At 41.2% G+C, this 22,609-nt stretch overlaps 1 protein-coding gene across 20 annotated transcripts in view; it reads left to right on the top strand.

Moving 5' to 3' along the window:
- The window catches only part of GPR1 (G protein-coupled receptor 1), a 50,349-nt gene that overhangs the window by 23,223 nt on the left and 4,517 nt on the right, over positions 1-22,609 (top strand). For 11 of the 20 annotated variants that reach the window (XM_038585516.1, XM_038585515.1, XM_038585521.1 and 8 more), the window contains 2 exons: positions 2,010-2,086; positions 15,499-15,571. The gene's annotated coding sequence lies outside the window, so the exon portion shown is untranslated. Of the gene's footprint in view, positions 1-2,009; positions 2,087-7,468; positions 7,488-8,082; positions 8,109-10,596; positions 10,696-12,528; positions 12,637-15,498; positions 15,572-22,609 lie in introns of those variants that run through there. The other 9 variants (XM_038585527.1, XM_038585524.1, XM_038585526.1 and 6 more) reach the window with 5 other exon arrangements.

Raw genomic sequence — 22,609 nt, 5'->3', positions numbered from 1 at the left:
CTCAGTGGGGAGACTGCTTCTCCATCTCTCTCTCCGCCCCTCCCCTCTACTCCTGCTCTTGCTTGTGCTCTCTCTCCCAAATAAATAGATAAAATCTTTAAAAAAGAAAAAAAAAAGAAAAGAAAGCTCTACACATAATGTGGGTCTTGAACTCATGACCCCAGATCAAGGGTTGCATGTTCTACCCACAGCCAGTCAGGTGTCCCTCTTCTCTCTTTTAATCTGGAACTACCCTTTAAAAAAAATTATTTAAAAAAAAGATTTTTATTTATTCATTCTTGAGAGACACACAGAGAGAGGCAGAGACATAGACAGAGGGAGAAGCAGACTCCCTGTGGAGAGGCTGATGCCCGACTCAATCCCAGGACCCTGAGATCACAACCTAAGCCAAAGACAAATGTTCAACCCCTGAGCCACCCAGGTGCCCTTGGAATTACCCTTCTATGCGTTTTTCCTTGACAAAGACTAAACAGAACAGGTCTGATGTTGTGAAGAACCTTCCTATTTTTCAGTGTTTTTCAAATTTGAGTCTTGTGACTTTGATATCACAAGAACTGAAGAAAATATGATTTGCTTTTAATTCGATGATTTTAAGTATTAATATAGATAAAACAATTTTCAAAGATGTGGACTATCTTTGCTAGAATAGTCATTGAAGGCCTGCTTTTATATTCATTATTAATAAAGGAGAGTCATAGAAAAGTAAAGAGATAAAATGATTTATGACACCAAATTTATTACACATTTATAAAATCAAGTTAACTCAGTATTTGTGCATGTGTGAGTGTATATACATAGCCAGATAATACTTAACCTTCATATTTTCTTCCCTAGCAAAGAATGAAACAAAAAGCTGCTTTGTGGTTTGTTTGTTTGTTTTTTTTTCTGTAATTTTCTAGTGAAAACAGGAAATGAAAGAATCATATTATCTTGTCCCATCATATTATGTTGTACCCTAATCATATTATATGATATTGTTACTAAAGCTTCTTTAGTCCTTTAAATGTAGCACTCATTATAAGCAGCTCTAATCCTCTTAAAATATTATGACTCATTCATTATAACAAATTAAGGAAGACATGAGACACAAAGATCTTTTCAGATTATTTCCAGACAAGCTTCTTTAACTAATGTCCTTCAATTGAGCTAGTTATAAATTTTCTGATGGAAAATAATTATTTCTGCTATGTATTAGTCAAATACTTTCAAAATTTGTCAGTGGCCACTGCTTTGACAAGGGACAAGAGTACCTTCCTCTTTCTCCTTCTTTTCCCCATCCCTTCTCTATCCTTTTTTCCTTTCCTTTATTGAAAGAATTTACTGCTAAAACTATTTTATAGTATGCATTTTCCACCCAAACCAAGATATGGCCTGTAAACATTAAAGGAAGTGGGAAAATCAGGACGCTTGGGTGGCTCAGAGGTTGAGCATCCACCTTGGGCTCAGGGTGTAATCCCCGAGTTCCAGGATTGAGTCCCACGTCGGGCTTCCTATGTGGAGCCTGCTTTTCCATCTGCCTGTGTCTCTCTCAATAAAACTTAAAAAAAAAAAAGGAAGGAAAATCATTAACATAAAAGTTACAATTTTATTTTTTTTAAAAGATTTTATTTATTCATGAGAGACACAGAAAGAGAGGTAGAGACAGAGGCAGAGGGAGAAGCAGGTTCCATACAGGGAGCCCGACATGGGACTTGATCCTAGAACTCCAGGATTATGACCTGAGCTGAAGGCAGATGCTTAACTGTTGAGCCACCCAGGCATCCCAAAGTTACAAATTTATGTGAGATAAATATTAAGCTAAAGATTTAGTCTTATGTGGAGGATAAAATACAGTAGAGAATTGGTCAGTTTTGCCTATTCGAAGCCAATATGCTTTTTGATTCAGCCCCATTCCCTGGATATTTATTGTGTTCAATCCCTGTACTGGATCCTTGAATCACAAATTTGATTGATTGATTCATTGATTGATTGATCGGCTCACTCACTTATTGATTCATTCACTTTTATAGTCTCTACAACTAAAGCAAGTTTATGAAGGAGAAGAAGGTGGTGGAAAGAATATACATGTTTCCATAGCTTTTAACTGGTAAGTGGGCTATATTAGTATACTTAAACTTAATAAGCCTAATTTTTAACCTTTTTTTAAGATTTGTTTATTTATTTTAGAGAGAGAGAGCACAAGCAGGAGAGGTAGAGGAAGATAGGGAATCTCAAGCAGATTCTGAGCTGAGCACAGAGCCCAATTCAGGGTTTGATCTCATGGCCATGAGATCATGACATGAGCTGAAACCAAGAGTCGATCCTTAACCTAGGCCCCTTTAAGCCTAAGTTTTTAAAGAACACCATGCTATTTGGCAACACTACGTGGTTGCCAAATGCACAAAAAATGCCTATTCAAACTCCCCATCAAAGTGACATAAGCAAAACTAACAGAGTAGGGACCTCAGAAAACTCTGTCCTCCACAAAGCAACAAGAAACTGGCAAAATGGTCTGAGTCAACTTTTTCAGAACTCTGATATTTATCCAAAGGCTTGCAACAATCTGGGAGTGTTCATTAAAAACAAACAAAAATGGCTCAACTCAGGAGCGCCTGAGTGGCTCAGTCAATTAAGCATCTGCTTTTGACTCAGGTCATGGTCTCAGGGTCCTGGGATTGAGCCCCAAGTCAGGTTCCCTGCTCAGTCTGCTTCCCCCTCTCCTCCTACCCCCTTGTTCCCCAACCCCACGCTAGTTCTCTCTCTCTCAAAATAAATAAATTAAATCTTTTTAAAAAAAGGCTCAATCTCAGTAAAAGAAATGAGCTGTGTGGCATTTGTAACTTAACCCTGTCTTATCCTGCTTTGCAGTATTATTGAAAACTAACAACCCGCATTCTCAGTGAAGACCAGCAGCCTGGTAGCAAATGAAAGGAACAGAATGTAGTTGTGGGACTCCTTAAAAGCTTCCTTCCCAGAGAATTATGTGACCTGTCTGGTGGCTCCCTGGAAAGCCTCACTTGCAAGACTATCTATAGTTGACCTAAGTCAGCTCACCTACAGTGAAAAGCTTTTTCCCCATAGCATTTGTCAAAAATAATAACAGGCAGTTACTTAGCTTTGCAGCTGCCTGAGGAGATGGATTCCAGTTGAAAGAAAGCATTAGACTAACTAAAAGCTTTATTTTTTAAAAAAAGATTTATTTATTCATTTATTTAGGAGAGCAAGAGAGGGCGTAAAGGGAGAGGTAAAGGGGGAGGGAGATGGGGAAAGCAGACTCCCCGCTGAGCAGAGAGCCTGACATGGGGCTCAATCCCAGGACCCTGACACCATGACCTGAGCCAAAACCAAGAGTCAGACTCTTAGCCAAACGAACCACCCAGGCGCCTGTAACCAAAAGCTTTAAAAGAAAGACTGAGAAAGGACACACATAGAGAGGCTTTGAAAAGCTCTGACTTCTACCTGACAATCAAGAAGATGACATTTAAGTCTAGAGCTGTGCTCATGCCCAGGGTCCTGGGCATTGCCAGGAAAGCCATGCAAAGGCCCTAAGCTTTCCCTTTGGATGACCTTGAGGGTTCTGCAAGCAGAAAATGAAGGCTAAGGCAGAGTTGAAAATGTGCCCCCAACGTGCATATAGTGCCCCTCATCGAAAACAAGATTTATTGGTTCCAGGCATTTAAGGAAATTTCCAGATCTTATATTATACCTTCAGAGCTTTGCATGATGGTAACAACAAAGGAAAGGTTGCATGAGCCATGGCACAGCCTACAGCTTTGATGTTTCTCTGCATTCCTGATCCCTCCATTTCAGTGCAGGCCACTAAGAATTTTCCTTACTTTCCTTCCAGCTCAGCCATACATTTAAGAAGATGATTTTTTATGTTTAGTCCAGTGTTTTTAGAGGTTTTGTAGTGAAATGTGTTTCAAGAATACGTAGAGTACCATATTGCCAGAAACATAACTCCACTCCACTTTTGAGCTCTCAGGGAGGCTCTACATACACTGTCATTTCACATTTGAATATGTATCCTAAGTCGCAGGGAGTCCTATAGACTGTGTTGGTGGAGAATCCCACTTGTCTTTTTCTGCTATTCCGCCTCAGAGCCCGGCTGGAAGCAGCTTCTATTTTCTTTCCTACATGAGGAGCTCCAGGAACTCAGACATCTCTCTTTCCCTCAGGAGCTGACTCTGCCCGCTTCTCTTGTTCATCTCTCCAACTGCCATATTCTTTACTCCACAAACATTTATTTTTACCTTTTACCTTTTTACCTAAGTCTCTTACTGTTAGTCACTAGAGGAGTGTAGTAGATAACAGCAACGTGATCAGTATGAAAAATTTCATAGTTTTACAAAAGGTCTTAGAATCATGGTCCTGGTTTCCTTCTAGAGTGAGTTTTTGGCTTCCAATTTTATCCTCTTAAAGAGTTGTTCCATATTTGGGGAAGACCAAAGGGATCCTGTTTCCAAACATGACCCTTCTTCCTAGATTGAAGACAGAGTGGCCTGTGAATGCTATCAGGGCAAAACAATAGGTGTCCCTGTCTTCTCAGGAAGATATTGGGTACCTCTGAGAATCGCCAGATTGAATGGTCCTCAAGTCACTCATCCTCTGTCCTGATCAGGAATATTATGGACGTTATTTTATTATCCTATTTTTTGATGATCAAAACACCCACATACAAACTAGTTTGATTGTGGTCATATTTTTAACCACCTGATTAGCACAAGGCTTTATTCCCTCCTGCCATGCTGATTTGATAATACGTTAGACTATTTGTCTCTGTCCTTTATTTTTTAGCCTTTCTTTACTATTTTCCATCTCACTGTCTATGCTACATTTTAGGTACCCCCTTCAGATATAGCTTCTAGTTTACATTCTCCCTTTGACTGAGTCTAAGCTACAATTTTATGCATCCAATAAAATAAATTTCAGTATTAACTTTGTAATTTCTAGAAGTTCTGCATGATTCTTCATAAAACTTTCTTGGCCCAAAGTAGATACTCTGCCTAAAAGCCTAGTAATTATTAGTGCTTCTGTCTTAGGTATAAAGGGACTTTTTTTTCTACCTCCACCACTCCATATTCAGGTATTTATAAGTATTCTACTAACTCTTTTTTTTTTCTCACGTGTAAAATGAAGGGACTAGATTAAATTCTCTCTGACATTTAATTTCACTTTAAGAGACTATGGATTCTATGATCCTTAAAGATTTATTTATTTATTTTAGAGAGAGAGCGCGCACGCATGCTCCTGTGTGAGCCGGGGGGGGGGGGGCAGAGGGAGGGAGAAAGAGAATCTCAAGCAGACTCCCCCTGAGCACAGAGCCCAGTGCAGGGCTCATTCCCACGACGACCATGAGACTGTGTATGACCTGAGCCAAAATCAAAATAAAAAGTCTGGCACTTAACCGGCTGAGCCACTCAGGTGCCCCAATAATTCTATGATCTTTGGCCACACTAACTTCACCTTCTTTCAGAGAGATTAAAAAATAGAAATTGGTTTGTAAGGAAAGAAGTCCCCTTCCCCAGCTGGCAATGGCAAGTTGAAAAAGATGAAAACAAATAGAAATGGCTGCTATATCTTTGGGGGTGAAAATGAGGCATAGGAAAATTGTTTCCCTTCATGGTACATTACTTGCCATACATTTATCCTTCATGGCACCCCATCCCTCCACAGACACCTAGTGAAGGCAGCCCTACATATATACATTGATGGGTAGGAGATTATGGCCAAGCCATAGACAGGACTGTACATCCTGACCAATGGATAGGAGAGCCATCAAACTGTATCAGGTGTAACATTATAATTTCAGGGTTGGCAATACTTTAGACATTATCAAGCCTGGTCACACTTAATTCCCGGTTTCTGGGATGCCTGGATGGCTCAGTGGCCGAGTGTCTGCCTTTGGCTCAGGATATGATCCTGTGGTCCCGGGATCGAGTCCCATGTTGGACTCCCTGCATGGAGCCTGCTTCTCCCTCTGCCTGTGTCTCTGCCTCTCTCTGTGTCTCTAATGAATAAATAAATAAAATCTTAAAAAAAAAAATTCCTGGTTTCCTCCTACAAGACCCTCAATTTGTGTCTGCCTCATTAAACACCTCCAAGTATGGGAACCGTGCCATCATCTGACACAGCTTTGCATTAGAATGAAAGCTCCCTGGGTTCTATTCACCACTATTCACTACTGTTTCTTCAGGGCCTAGAACACATAGTAGATGCTCAATAAATATTTTCTAAAATGTTTTTTGATAAATATTTTTTTAATGCATAAATGCCAATTTTTAACAACTATAATCTTTGGAAAGTTTTGCCTTATGCTGAGCTAAGATGTCTTTTTCTCATATCCTTAGTTTTTTCCTCTGGTCAGATAAAAGTTCCCTCATCTGCATACCAGACCTTGAACCATTTGAAAAAAGTTATCCTGCCCTCAGGCACCTGGCTGACTCAATCGGAAGAGCCTGTGATTCTTGATCTCAGGGTCACGAGTTTGAGCCCCATTACAAAAAAAAAAGAGAGAAAGAATGAAAGAGGAAAAGAAAGTTATCCTGTTCTTTCTTTTTTAAAATAAATAGCTTCCACCAATTCATTTAGCATTCGTCACATGATATAGTTTTAAGCTTTCTCTCTGTCCTGTTCTTTCTTTTCTGGACATGCTCAAGTTTATCATTGTTTCTCTGAGACTGTAATTCTCAGAAAACAATATAATACCTCCATGTGCAACCTGACCAGTTCAAGCGGAATTGGACAAACACTCCCTTAATTCTATTAAAACACCTCTAGGGCAAATTCACCTTTTTTCCCCTCTTTTTCAAGTAGTCACATCCCTTTGTTGACTCACCTAGAGCTTATGGTCAAGGAAAAGTCTTACATTGGTGCAGAAAGTTAGCATGCCCACATGTCAGAACAGGTTGCCACAGGACATTAATCACAGTGCCTTTGGTGAATGGTACACATGGTGGAAATGTGAGTGGAGGTGGTTCATTGGGACACTGCCCAAGTGGACCACATCCATTCCCTTCTCTTGGATGATAAAAAGACACTGAATAAGCCATTAGCCCATCTCCTTTTTTTTTTATAGATTTTTAAAAAAAAATTTTTTAAGATTGTATTTATTCATAGAGATGCAGAGAGAGAGAGAGGCAGAGACACAGGCAGAGGGAGAAGCAGGCTCCATGCAGAGAGCCTGACGTGGGACTCGATCCTGGGACTCCAGGATCATGCCCTGAGCTGCACGCGGTGCTAAACCGCTGCACCACCGGGGCTGCCCTAGCCCATCTCCTGTATCTTTGATGTAGGCATACCAAATCCGTCTTGGGAAAAAAAATTAGGGCCTGTAATTGCTGCCTAAGCGCATTACCAGCTAGGCCTGTCAGAAGATGATTTGTTTTGTATAGTAACTGGTATAAAGTTCAAAGCAGGTGTTGCTTAACAAGTAAATTCTGAAATGAGAGAAGACAGGTAATTTCTAATGAACATTCTGGATACTACCTTGAAGTCTTATTTTCCAGGTCAGTATGGTGGAATTAGATTTTGTTAGAAGTAGTAGGAAGGCTGTTCTGAATATCTCTTTTTGGAACCTGCAAAACTTGTTGATTATCTTGAATGCGAGCAACACTAAGGTGTCTCAGGCATTCTAGGGTTACTATTAATATGATTCTGCATGGTAGTTTTAAAGATGAACTTAGAATTGCCATGGTTTTTCTGCTTTTAGTAACTTTCTGTAATTGGACTTTAGGCTTAAAATGGTTTATCTAACTTTGCCTTGTTAGAGGAAATCTATGATGAGCAGAAAAGATACAGGAACCTCGTCTAAAAGTAGAATTTAAGTTTTTTTACTGTATCAAGTGGCTCGTTACCGGGTTCCTTCCAAATTCCTTGCCAGGAAATAAACTGCTTATATTACGTTTCTCTGAAGATATATTATGGGGTTTATATAGGTGCCAAGACATTTTTCTGATTTGAGTACCTGGTGAAGCACTTGGCTTTTGAGTCATCCAAAGTACTGAGACAATAGGAGTAGTGCAGATATATGCATATGTCTATTCTTTCTCCTGAACCATTGTACTTAATGACCCTCACAAGATCCCTTTTCTTTTCCTCAAGTACCTGACCTCTGTTTCTGGGACAAGGTGAGTCCTATCAAAGATGAAAGAAATATATTAAATACATGCAAATTATTTTATTATTTTATTTTACTGTGTCCAGAACCAACTTACAAAATAGTATAGTGATGAGACCTCAGAAGTGGTTCTTCCCTTTCATTTCTACCACTGTGAACAATACGTAAATGGAAAAGATGCCTATTATAAAATGAACTAAGGATAAAAGAAAGCCCTTAAAATATAGTCCTATGTTTTACTACTGAACCAGGATCTGATATTCCTCCCTTCCCTCCTTTCTCTTTTCTTTCTTTCATTTTTTTCTTTCTTTCTTAGTCAAGGAAAGAAGAGGGGAAAATATAAATGCTCTCTCTCCTTACCTTCTAGTTATACAAACTTAAAAGTGAAGAACTAGTTAGGAAGTAGAGATTCTATTTCTCCGGTGTGGCGTTCTACAGCCGCTTTGAGCACCACTGCATGTTTATAACCTTTTCTCACAGATGTTACATTTTATGAAATCTGACTCATTCGGGTGGTACTAGTATCTTTAGTACTAGAATTCCCTGAGGGCTGGACTATTACACAAGTTTGCTTCACTCAAAACCTGAAATATTTGAATAGAATATTTCCCGGAAAAAAAAGAGGCAACAAGAATTTGCCATAATTAAATAAATCAGAGAGCAGTGATTTCAAATTCCTTTTTTTTTTTTTTTTTTCTGGGAAGAATGAAAGAGGGACAATATTCTTGTTTGGGGAGGTTTCACTTTTATTTGCAGAATGTTTCTAATTTATGTGAGCTTTTCGTTTTGGACCTTGGTCTATAATTTTGTTTCAATGTGCAAAAAAACATTTACTAGAAGACATTTTTTGAATGCCCACTCTGTGCAAAACACCAGATTTGGTGCTTCTTGGAAGCATGGAGAATAGTAAAAGAGCTAGAAGACAATGTCCTGCCATCTTTGCATTTCTCATAAAAATTAAAGTTAAATATCACCTGTATTTTCCAAATGAGACCTCTGGGGTCCCAAGTGAGGTGACTCATCCAGAGCTCTGCAGCTAGTAACATATAGAACTAAGACTTAAGACCATCTCTCCTTAGTTCCAATGCTTTTTTTAAAAAAAGATTTTGTTAAAAAAAAAAAAAAAGATTTTGTTTATTTATTCATGAGAGACACAGAGAGAGAGGCAGAGACAGAGGCAGAGGGAGAAGCAGGCTCCATGCAGGGAACCCGACACAGGACTCGATCCCGGGACTCCAGGATCATGCCCTGAGCTGAAAGCGATGCCCAACCGCTGAGCCACCCAGGTGTCCCAGTTCTAATGCTTTCTCAACACATTCAACACCAAGACTACTTGGTACCTGTGGACTTAAATGGGGTCAAGTGTTATGGCAAGGCCAACACTAGGATGAAGCAATTGACACAACATTCTAACAAGTACCAAAAATGCCATTAATCACAATGAATGCAAACATCTGCTGAACAAAAAAATCGAAATTTGAAGTGAAGTCAGAATCCAGCCCAGCTCTTATATGACCCTGCCTCACTTACCTTACCCTAATCTTGGCCCTACATCATGCAACTGAACTCTTGGGTAGACTAAGGAGACAAAGAATAAGGAAATACTCCCATGGCTGGGATAGTAGTAAATTATTACTATAATTGTAAGTCGTAACAGAATCCTTAAATGTTTATTTAGAGTCAGATGTCCAGATGTTTGGAGATAGATCATAAACTATCCACAGTGGTATATTAAGGCAAAATGGCTCACATTTATTTTAATAAGAAACAGACTGAGGGGCACCTGGCTGGCTCAACTGGTAGAGCGTGTGGCTCTTGATCTTGGGGTCATGAGTTTGAGCCCCACATTGGGTGTAGAGGTTACTTAAAAATAAAATCTTTAAAAAATAAAAAATAAAGGGGCTCTTTGGTGGCTCTGTCAGTTAAGTGCCTCTTTTTTTTATTTTTAAGATTTTATTTTATTATTTATTCATGAGAGATACAGAGAGAAGGAGGCTCCATGCAAGGATGCGGGACTCAATCCTGGGACTCCAGGATCACGCCCTGGGCTGAAGGCAGTTGCTAAACCACTGAGCCACCCAGGGATCCCCAAGTGTCTGACTCTTGAGGTTGGCTTAGGTTGCGATCTCAGGTTATGAGATCTAGCCCCAGCTCAAGTCCAGCTTTGCAGTCAGCATAGAATCTGCTTGAGATTCTCACCTCTCCTTATCCCTCCACGCACTCATGCTCACTCTCAAATAAATAAAATCTCTTTAAAAAGAAAACATAAAAACAAAGAAACAGAAGTGCATGGGGGAAAACTTGAGATGTGACAGTGGGTCATGGTAACCTCTGGGGAACACTGTTTCCATATGAACCTGCTTCCTTTCAAAGGCTTGGACAAAATGGAGCCTCACAGTGAGGTTTGGAGGGCTTTGATCAGAAGTAGAAACTGGGTTAAAATTTTTCTTCCCCTTTTTTTGATTTTCTTCTCTCTCATCCATGTTTTATGCCTGAAGTGGTAAGCTAGGACATGGATAGGTACCATTTGAAAGTGCCCTTGCCGTTAGGAAGCCAAGAAGTAATTCCAGTGAATCCAAGAGGAAAGGAGAAGCCAGGTAAATTCAGTCCTCCAGGTTCATATGTGGTCCAGTTCACTTTGCCTGCCATGCAGCAGTGAAGAATTATGCACTTGCCTGAATGTTCTCAGAAATCCAGCTGCCATGGAACTACATGGGAGTTGGTTTAGGTTCCTGGTCAGTTTAGTTCTTCACTTTTCCACATCTTACAGGGACTTTAATAGCAGGGTCAGAATCAGCCCCAGGAACAGAATAGGTTCTGGGTAAATGGGGGCCTATGACACAGGATTAATATGCATCTGTGATGGGAGCTCAGAGTACAACTTGTGCTCATAGGCTGGTCCACTGGGCCTAGAGGTGGGGGTGGCAGGTGGTGAGTGGTGAGAGGAGTCTAAGAAAGAACCCAAACTACTTTCTTACGTCATTCTCGGCTCCCTTCTATCTAGTAATCCTCGTTTGTAGGGAAGAGTGTGTCATTTTTTGTTTCCTTTTGTTTTTTCATGTAGCCACAGGTACAGCTCTAGGAAAGGAAAGCAGACTTATTCTCCAAAGTCAGTGTCATTCTCAGAATCTCTACTGCTTGAGAAAGGATCCTTGTGCCTTGGGTGCCTAAAGGTTAAGAATATGTGCATTCAGACATTTGGATAAGAATTCTAACCATGCCAGCTTGCCAGCTGAATGGTTTTTCCAAGTTCTGCAATTGTTTTCGTCTTTGGTTTCCTAATCAACAGATAGAAAAATAAGGGCTCAAAAAAAAATCTCAAAAACAGTTTTCATAGATTCTTGCTCTTAAAAGATGAAGACCCCCTTCTTTGCCCAACCATCAGCGCCTTCTGGACTTCTCCCCACCCCGCAGCCATGCCGGCTGTGCCTGAACCCCCTCGGTGCTCACTCAGTGAGGAATGCATCTGTTTGCTCCATTTGTTGGCTGGTAGGTTTTTAACATTCTCCGTTAGATTCTTGTTTCTACTAAGCCAAAATTCTTGTTTCTACTAAGCCAAAATTTTCCTGGCTGTTATGCCAACATTTTTTGCCCTAGTTCCAACATGGGAAACATAGAGAATAAATGTCTCAGTTTTTCCTCATCTCCAAGTATCCGAAGACAGCTATCAGACTCCATCAGTTTTCCTTTCTCAATGGTTTCCTTCAAACACTCCAAAAAAGACATAACTTCAAGTACCCTCAGTCTCCTGAGTTGTTCCTTTTACACAGCTTTCACTTTCCAGTGGTCTTCTCAAAATCTGTTTTGCTGACCTCAACAAACTACCTCTAATACAGATTGACCATGACAAAGCAGAGCTGAGGCTGCCAGCTTTGTTTTCATTACCATCGAATAATTTTAAATGTTCCTGACAAATGGCTCTAAACCATCAAAATAATGGTTTTGGCACCCAACTGCTTGATAATGATCGACTGGCAAGACTTTCAACTTATGCTTTATTTTATCTTCTGTGACTACATTTTATCCCACACCCCCTCCTATGTCCTCCGGGGGGGGAAGAAAGGTAAAAAATATTGTCAGGCGTAATCTTACATGAATGGGAGGAAGTTCTAGAATTGTTGCCCTTCCCTCCACCCCCTACATATTTACTGCTGTGTTGAAAAAACAGTTTTGCAACCAAAACAAGTTTCCCTTCCACCTCTTTGACCAAGTTCACTTGCTACTTCTCTGAATGATAAATGGTACTGTTTTGTGAAGTGGCTACAACTTCAGTGTATTCTGGAAGTCCTCTGACTTTTGTTCTTTGTCCTTTAGGGGAATAGCCTTCTCTCTCCTTTTTTTTTTTTTTTTAAGATTTATTTATTTTAGAAAGAGCGAGAATGAGAGTATGTGACTGGGGGGAGGGGCAGAGGGAGAGAATCTCAAGCAGACTCCTGGCTCCCAGCCTGAAGAAGGCTCCATCTTCCCACCCTTGAGATCGTGGCCTGGGCGGAAACTGAGTCTGCTGCTTAACCAACTGAGCCAACCAGGCACCTCAGGTATCACTCTCCTTAACAAAGGAAGTATCTTAATATAAATTAAAATAAGAATCCAATGGCTGCCCATTCAGTTTCCACCCTAAACCAGGTATTCCCCTTAGAAATGTCATTGACATTATGTGATTGAGAAGCAAAACGTCAGGGTGCCTGAGTGGCTTGGTGGTTGAGCATTTGCCTTCTGCTCAGGTTGTGATCCCAGGGTGCTGGGATCGAGTCCCGCATCAGGGTCCCTGCATGGAGCCTGCTTCTCCTTTTGCTGTGCCTCTGCCTTTCTGTGTCTCTCTTGAATAAATAAATAAAATCTTAAAAAAAAAAAAAAAAGGGAGAGAGAAGCAAAACATCTTCATTGCCAAATAATGATGAATTAGAAAACAGGTATGTTATGGAGGCTGCATAGACTTAACGCTGTGTGCCCTTGACTTTTCTGAATTTAAGCCATGGGTGCTATGGTATGTATTTATGAGAAGTCATGTAATCTGTGGGGTACCCTATTGTGACTCCTGCTTCCAAAATCAGTTCTTCAGGAGACATAACCCTGCCAGAAGACATTAAAAAGGATTAAAGTTTTAGTGTCAACCATTTATACGAATGAAACTATCCAAAACATAAATTGGGAAAATTTGGGTCTCCAGCAGCTGTCTAGTCATATGCCCTACAGAAATAAAGTTACACAAGTCCTGTGTCATCGATGTTTTCAAGTTCAGTACCCACATTCTTTCTCCTAAAAAATTACTTGAAAAATCCCTTTTCAAGGAAATACTCATTTGGGGATTTCTCTTTGCTATGACCAAGGCTTTGAAACATTATATCATTGATGGTGGTGATTCTCCCAGCTTCTGGATAAAACTTGGAAAGAAGTGAGATAAAGACCTAGACTATGTTGGGGTGCCTGGCTGGCTCAGTTGGTAGAGCATGTGAGTCTTGATCTCGACTCTTGATCACGAAGTCATGAATCCAATCCCCATGTTGAGCATAGAGCTTACAATTAAAAAGAAAAAGAAAAAAGAAAAAAAAAAGATGTAGGCTGTATCCTTATTCAAAAGTAAATAAGTAGCATATTTAAGTTTTAAGTAGCATATGTAGAAGAGAGAAGTAGGGGCACCTGGGTGGCTCAGTCAGTTAATTATCTGCCCTCAGCTCAGGTCAAAATCTCAGAGCCCTGGAATTGAGTCCTGAGTCTGGCTCCCTGCTCAGCAGGGAGTCTGCTTCTCCCTCTGCCCCTCCCCCTGCTCTCTCTCTCTCTCTCAGATAAATAAATAAACTCTTACCAAAAAAAGAGAGAGAGAGAAGAGGAATATAATGCTCTACGGTGTTCCATCTTTTCACTATTCTTGGCCAGATATAGAAATAATAATGGCATCTGAGGGCTAGACACAGGGAGCGCCCAATGCAAACACCTTCAAAAGGCAGGCATCTAGCAATGTGTGAACTCCATACAGACTGAATATATTTTTAAAAGATTTTATTTATTTGAGAGAGAAAGAGCACACACAAGGAGTGGGGAGAGGCAGAGGCAGAGGAGAAGCAGACTCCCTGCTGAGCAGGGAGCCAGATGTGAAGAATGTGGGGCTCAGGCTCCCAGGACCCTGAGATCATGCCATAGCCAAAGGCAGACACTTAACTGACTCAGCCCCTCAGGCGCCCAAAACAAAACAAGTTTTTATTTATTTACTTATACTTCTAAAAGTTTTATTTATTTAAGTAATCTCTATACCCATCATGGGGCTTGAACCTCATGATCCTGAGACCAAGGACCACTTACTCCTCTGACCGAGCCAGCCAGGTGCCCCCAAAACAAGTTTTTGTTTTATTTATTAAAAATTTTTTTTTTGAGAAAGAGAGGAAGAGGGAGAGGGAGATCTTAAGCAGGCCCCCTGAGATCATGACCTGAGCTGAAATCAAGAGTTGGATGCTTAACCAACTGAGCCATGCAGGCACCACCCCCCAAACAAGTTTTTAAATCTCTGCTTAAAATTTTCTCACACTTAGTATGCCTGGGCGGCCAGCGGTTTAGTGCCTGCTTTTGGCTCAGGTTGTGATCCCGGGGTCCGGGGATCGAGTCCCATATTGGGCTCCCTGTGGGGAGCCTGCTTCTCCCTCTGCCTATGTCTCTGCTTCTATCTGTGTCTCTGCCTCTCTCTCTCTCTCTCTCTCTCTGTCTCTCTGTCTCTCTGTGTCTCTCATGAATAAATAAAATCTTAAAAAAAAAATCTCACATTTCTCATGAAGTAACACACAAACAAGTCCTCCTCTATTACTACACACCCCCATTGTGTACTGCATTTAGTCCTGAACTGGTAATAATCAATAGCTACAATTATTGAGCATGCTTTATGTAACCAGGTGCTAAGCCAACTGCTTTTAGGGATTCCCTTACGTGATCATTGCAGCAACCCCATGAATTAGTGCCGTTAATATACTCATTTTTTCAAAAAAAAGATTATTTATTTATTTATGAGAGACACAGAGAGAGAGGCAGAAACATAGGCAGAGGGAGAAGTAGGCTCCCTGAGGGGAGCCCGACATGGGACTTGATCACGGGACCCCAGGATCATGCCCTGAGCCAAAGGCAGACGCTCAACTGCTGAGCTACCCAGGTGTCCCTTAATATACCCATTTAACAAGTGAGGAAGCTGAGGTTTGAGGTGGTGGGTGATTTATCTAAGATTCCACAGCAAGGAAGGGGTGGCCGGGGTGGCCTGGGATCTGAAGATAGGCGTTGTGGTTCCAGAGCCCATAGACCACTTTATTGCTGGATATTTCAGTTATGCCTGTGTGTCCATTAGCTTAAAGTCTTGCAAAGAAATTAAGCCTGAAGGTTTTTCCCTGACCCAAGGTTAATCATTCACTGTTTTCTCCCAGCAATCCACAGAGCCATACAGATTGTACAAATCCAGACATTAACTTCTGAGCGGAACATTGAAGCAACTGAAACGTAAGTAGGTGTTGACTTTGCAAATAGGTGCTGTGTCCTCTACAACTGTCTGAGTGAAGCCTAGGGGTGAGACTTCCAGTCAGCCCGCAGGTGCTTTTTATAAAAAAAACCTTGATCCCAACAAAGTGAAAATAGGTATCATTTCATTTCTACTTGATTCAATTGCTTTTTTTTTCCACATAAAGGAAGAACTTTCTTTCAACCCCACTGCCTTTAAAAGTGAATAAAACATTTGTATGTCTAAAATTAGTTAGCTTTTCCATCTGAGGTTGATTTTAAAGACAACTCAATAAAAAAGTTATTGTGAAGGTTGTACACAGTTTAGCTAAACTTCCTGAAAGCTTCTATTTATCTCCTAAATGAATGTCTATCAAAGATGTCTCCCTCATCTTTGTTCTCACTCTCATGCCGAAGGCCCTGCCATCTTTGACTTCAATTATGGCAATATTCACCCACACTGCTGCCAGATGATCTTTACAAAAACAAAGGTTCAGTGGTGTCACTCCCTGCTACAAACATTTGTATTTGCTCCCAAATGGCAATGGAATAAAAATCCAAATACTTAAACATGACATTCAGGCACTTCATTACCAGAACACTTCCCTTTTTTTGTCGTCTCTTTGAGCTAAACCAAATACTTTCATCTTCCTTGTATGCCAAGGACTGTTGTTATTTATCTTAATGTCTGACATTAAGTAATAAATGATATAGGAACCACAGATAGGCAAGATGCTTTTCTATTAATGGATATGTGAGGCCAGAGCTTGGGATAGGAGAAGAATGTGATGATCACTGTTCTATCACCTTCCAAACAGCAGGAGCCAGTTGCTAGAGCACTGACACAACCCAACCTTTACTTCCAGTGTAAGCCTCCTTGCTTCCCTTGACCGAATCAACAGAGTATCTTTATAAAACATCGCTGGACTTCATCCTCTTCCAAGTAGACATTATTCATCCAAAGAGCAGCAAAATATTCCGCTGGTGTCAAACATCTTGAGTACAATCTGGGGTGTGGTATAGAGTTTATATTTTATAGCTAGTGGAAAATACTGAGCAATGCCTCCAAATAACAACCCCCCAACCCCACCCCCACATTCTTTTCAAAATATCTCTCTTTCCTAAGAAGACAGCCCTTGAAAAATAGAGTTTGCTGGGTCGCAGATCTGTGGTTTTCACCAGAGTTTCTCTGTCCTGTCCATCTATTCTTTCTACCCCTTCCTGTCATTCATTCAGGAGCAAAATACATGTTCCCTCGAGGTTTCCACAGGAGGCACCTTCAGCTCTTGAGTTCTTTTTCTAGCGGGGTTTATGGGGAGGTCTACATAGGTGGTCCTCATAGATAATGGATCAGCAACATCAAATCCTTCTCTCTGTTCCAAGTTGATTAGAGATTAGATTTTCTCAAGACTCTGTTAGGTGTACATTTTTGCAATGGTCCATGAAAATCCGTCTAACTATCACTATGGAGCTAAATTAAACCCTTTTGTATTCGCCAAATGTTCTGCCAGAAGGAATCTTTGTGTTTTGTCAAGGTAGATAAACAAAATGTTTCCCTCTATAGCCAAACCACATTTAAAAGTTTAAAAGTTTAAAGCCACATTTAAAAGTTTAATGATACACATTTCTACCAGATGTCCTTCCCCCAAAATCATCTGGGTTTTACAGACTATTTATCACTACACTTTCTGCCAGGACTCTTGCAGTGAAATCTGTTTATTCAGAAAAGAGTTTAGGCTTTGCTATCTATTAAATCTGAAGAGATCAGAAACCAATTTATTTAATTTTTAAAAATAGTTCTGTGCTCCAGGACTAGACATTTGCCACTTGAGTATCTGGGTAAATGTAACCTAGGAATGTGATAACTTGGGTCCTCTCAGAATCCAAATCCCTGCGGTAAACAAGCCTCTTCACATTCTTTGGAAACCAAGCCATGGGCTTCGGGATGGTCCTCTGACCTTTGCTCCACAGCGAGCATTTTTCACGCATTTCTGACAGACTTGGGTGAACTTGCATATGTTCACACACACAGTGCAACCTGGCGCTTACTTAAGTGGCTACTCAAAAGCTGTTATGGTCACGTATATCTTTGCTAGTCTTTATCTTAGTCAGAATAATTTATTTGCCTTTCGGCAGCACATATGGTCTAAGGCAAATACAGTAGCTCTTTCCTCTCTTCAGTCAAGTCTAAAAGTCTCATCCTGGCATTGTTATTGTGCTCTTCGAAGCATTTCCAAATTGAGAAAGCTGTATGAGGTCTCAGTGGAAAGTCACTGCCAGCCAACGTGGTTTGACTCTGTCTGTTTAATAAATGACAGTGTTTCCTTTAAGCCTGGGTTTAAAGACTTAATTTGCTTGCTATTCATCTCCACTTCTGGTGACTGCCCCGCAAGGCTCATTTTCCATTGCCCAGATGTTTCTCCAGTTTCACCACTGCGTCTGATTCCCATCCTTCCCTCACTTCTCAACAGCCATATGTGTATGTGTATATATGCACGTGGATGTGCGTGTGTATCCACATGATTAAACTGAGGACACATTTTCTCATGTTTTCGTTCTGTATCTCCTTTTACCCTTTAAACAAATAAGTTTAACATGACACAATTGATGATACAGCAGAATATCAATTGTTAAAAGTTTAAAAAGTCATCTCTAGGGGTGCCTGCATGGCTCAGTCGGTTGAGCATCCAACTCGTGATTTTGGCTTGGGTCACAGTCTTATTGGTCGTGAGATCGAGCCCCATGTCAGGCTCCACACTCAGCATGGGAGTCTGCTTGTCCCTCTCCCTTTCCTTTCCCTTGTCCCAACTCATCATTGGTCTGCTGTATTAATTGGCAGAAAGTTAAAGTAAGGGTCTCAGGGGAGGCCTTGAGTAGCATTAAGTCATGGTTGCTTCCCTGGGACCAAGGGGCAAATCATTTGCAGAGGCCAATTCAGAGTTCCTATTTCTATTTTAACGTACAGTTTCCTCCTTCACTGTTAAAAGCTCAAAGTTTTCAAGAGTTGGCCTGCTCCAGAGGTCACAGATTTGTAGATGGGCTGAATGTGGTCCGCAGCTGTTTTGTTCTGAAATAGTAATTTAGAAGCTGGAAGCTTTTCACATTAGTAATATAGATATCCAGCCATTCTTCAAAAACTCTGGCAACACTAAGTCCTTATTTCCCACATGAAAACAATTGGCTAGGACCGAGTAGCTGCTGTCCATTGAAAGCGAGTTTGCTGCTCTTTGGTTCCCTCAAATCCCATTGTCTCCCCAACCTGAACAACTGCACCTATTATGGTCACCTGCCCCTGGGACATTTAAATTTGAAATAGAGGGCAGAGGATGTTTATTTTTCGCGGCTTAGGCCCGGCCCAGGAGAGCACGAGATGGCAGAGGATGTTTAACCTCTAATATAGGTCTACTATTGTCATAATTCAAGATCTGCCCCTCATTTCTTTATAAAGTACGAGTCTTATCAGCTCAGCTTATCATAGTCAATTGCAAAACTCCCTCATATTCGATCTCCATGGTTGAAAAGGGTGTTCCTTAAATGACTCTTGCTGAGGTAGAGAGATCCCCATTACAAGGTCAGCTTCTTTCTTTTTTCTGTTGTCCTTAAGGGAAGGTCCTCACTTTCTCTCTCTCCAGAAGTCATCTCCTTTGGTAGGACTAACTCCTTCCTCAAGGTTTCTTACAGCATCTCTTCACAGCACATGAGCACTGCCAGATCTCTACTACAGTGCTTAGGGGGAAGGCCCAGAAAAACTAAGGTAGTTAGGATACAGGTCCTGCTGCTTTAACAAGAGCTTAAAAAGAATAGCAGGGCAAATATGTTCTCACTTAGTAATCCAGAAGGAGGAAGTCCAGAGAGGTAGGGCAGCTGTGCTCCACGAGGTCATCTGAAGACCCAAGCTTCTTCTATCTTATGAAAACATGTGTTTTTCTCATCTACATGGTACAAGACAGCACATCACTGCATCTATATTCTAGCCAATGACACAAGGGATAGGAGAGGGCCTTAGACTCTGATACAGGAGGCCCCAAAGCCTGAGGGTCATTTTCTACTCTTCTCTTTCACATCTGATCCACTATCGATTCTATCTTCAATATATAAATTAGAATACAGTCCATTCCGGGACACCTGGGTGGCTCAGTGGTTGAGCATCTGCCTTTGGCTCAGGGCATGATCCTCGGATCTGAGATCGAGCCCCACATCGGGCTCCTTGCAAGGGAGTCAGCTTCTCCCTCTGCGTATGTCTCTGTCTCTTTGTGTCTCTCATGAATGGATAAATAAAATCTTTTTTTATTTTTTTAAAGATTTTATTTATTTATTCATGAGAGAGAGAGAGAGAGGCAGAGACGGGGCAGAGGGAGAAGCAGGGTCCATGCTGGGAGCCTGATGTGGGACTCGATCTAGGGTCTCCAGGATTATGCCCTGGGCTAAAGGCAGAGCTAAACTGCTGAGCCACCGGGCTGCCCTAAAATCTTTTTTTTTTTAAAAGAATTCAGTCCATTCCTTTTTTATTTAAAGATTTATTGATTTATTTGAGAGAGAACGTGCATGTGAGTGGGTGGGGGGGAGAGGGAGAGAATCTCCAGCAGACTCCATGCTTAGCACAGAGCCCAACCAAGGGGTCAATCCCATGACTCTGAGATCACAACCTGAGTCGGAATCAAGAGGCAGATGATGCTCAACTGCATGAGCCACCCAGGTGCCCCAAATTCATTGCTTTCTCATTACTTTCGCTACCACTCTGATCCAAGCCACCCTCACTTCTGGCTGGGATTATTCCAATAATCTAATTGGTCTTTCTGCTTCTATACTTGCTTGCCCCACTGTCACTGCCATTACCACCACCACCACTACCCAAAACAGTCCATTCTCAACATAGAAAGAGGGATTCATTCCATAATAGAAACAGACTACTTTTCTCCTCTGCTCAGAATCCTTCAGTGGCAGCCCATTTCCCTTAGAGTAAAAGCCAGAGTCCTTCAATGGTCTATAAATGTGTAAAAAGCCAGAGTCCTACAATGGCCTCCCACACATATCCTTGTTGCTTCTTTTCTTCTACTCTTCCCCTTGTTCACTTTGCTCACCCTATTCTACTGCCTATTCATACTGGCATCCTTTTACTATTTCTGGAATATGTTAGAAGCAGTCTGCCATAAGGCAGTGGCTGTTCCTCTGCCCAGAAGATTCTTGCCTATAATATCCATCTAACTAATTCCCTTACCTCCCTGAGGCTTTGTGGTTGCCATCTTCTCAATGAGTCTTCTGTCCACCTTACTGAGAATCAGAATCACCTCTCCTTTTCCCTTTATTCTGTTCTCTCCTGCCCCCAGTTTCTCCTTAGCACTTCCCATCTTTCAACACACTATGTAATTTGCTTTTTTATGTTTTTTTTTAATTTTTTTTATTTTTACTGTCTCCTCTTGCTAGAATCTAAAATCTAAGAGGGAAGAAATAATTCTCTCATTTAGTGAAGAAGCACAATTAAGAATAGTGCCTGAGAAATGTAGGCACTTGCTAAGTAAGTGTTGAATGAATGATTATAATTTGGAAATGGTGGTTACCAGTTCTGGATTAAATTGTGCCCCCCTCAGAAGGATATGTTGAAATCTTAACTCCCAGTATTTCACAATGTGGTCTTTTTTGGAATTAGGGTTTTTACAGAGGTCATCAAGTTTAAAAAAGATCATGAGGGTGGGTTGTAATCCAGTATAACTCATGTCCTTATAGAAGGGGGAAATTTGGACACAAAGACAGACACCATGCGGTGATGAAGGCGGAGATTAGGGTGACACAGGTACAAGCCAAGAAAGGCCAAAGTTTGCTAGCAAATCACCAGAAGTGAGGGAAGAGGCATGGGACAGGTTCTCCCTCACAGACCTCCCTCAGAAGGAAACCACTCTCCCTACTGACTTCAGACTTCTAGCCTCCAGACTATGAGACAATAAATTTCTGTTGTTTAAAAATTTTAATCTTAGAGCACTTTGTCATGTCAGCTCTATAAAACTAATATAGTTGGTCTCTAGATATGTAGGTAGATGTGAGATCTAGAAACTTGCTTAGATCCGCAGGTGCCTATAAACTGTAAAGCAACATATAAACAAGGTATAATAATTAAACAAGAATATGTCCTTTAGGGTTAACTGTGTCTGTCCAGGGACTTAGGGGTTGCTGAATTCTACCTCACTTCTCTTTTCTCCATCCTACCCATATCCCTTACCATCGCCACCACACAGAAACATCTGCTTTAAGTCACAGGGGAATTCTTAGGTTATATTTCCTGTGAAGATTTCAGCTGGGCAGCATTCAGCAACTCTTGAAGATAGTTCTCCAAGCTTGAACTAACTGGACCTTCTGTCTAATCAACTCATCTGCTTTCTGGAAGATTGGGGACCTCTCTGATACAGAGTTTTCTGTTTGAAGGGATTCTGAAACGGACGAGCTAGGTCACTCATCTCTTGAGGACTCGTCTTCCCCACCCTAACCAAGAGAACTGGGAAAAGAGGTGGTTGGTTTCCTTCAGGACGCCCTGTGATCATTTTGGCCCAGCAGGGGCAGTAATGGCATTAGAAGGGGGAGGCTTCTGACTTTTGGTGAAGAAATGCTTGTAGTGGGATTAGGGGTCTTCCACTGGCTCTCTGTATTTAAGAATGAGGTTCTTTCTACTTTATTGCTTAAGGTTTTGTAAGGTGATTTTAACTGCCACTGGGCCATTTGGCTTCAGCATTCCTAATAGCCTGAAAGGTCATAGGAACCAAGAAGTAAGGGTGTCCCAGTAGATAGGCAGAAAATGGAGACAGGGAATTAAACACTGGGCTAGAAAAGATATGACATTGGGGAGCGTCAGCCACCAAGAGCAGTGGGCAGAGTAAGGTCCCAGACCTGCAAGAAAAGGTCAGAAAGACGGGAGTCAGGGCGCCTGGGTGGTTCAGTGGGTTAAGCATCTGCCTTTGGCTCAGGTCATGATTCCCAGGTCCTGGGATCGAGCCCCACAATGGGCTCCTTGCTCAGTGGGGATCCCACTTATCCCTCTGTCTGCCACCCCCC

This window comes from Canis lupus, chromosome 37 (genome assembly GCF_011100685.1).
Source record: "Canis lupus familiaris isolate Mischka breed German Shepherd chromosome 37, alternate assembly UU_Cfam_GSD_1.0, whole genome shotgun sequence".
NCBI lineage: Eukaryota > Metazoa > Chordata > Mammalia > Carnivora > Canidae > Canis > Canis lupus.
Note: the sequence above shows the minus strand (reverse complement) of the source record. Positions and strands in the feature narration are given on the sequence as shown.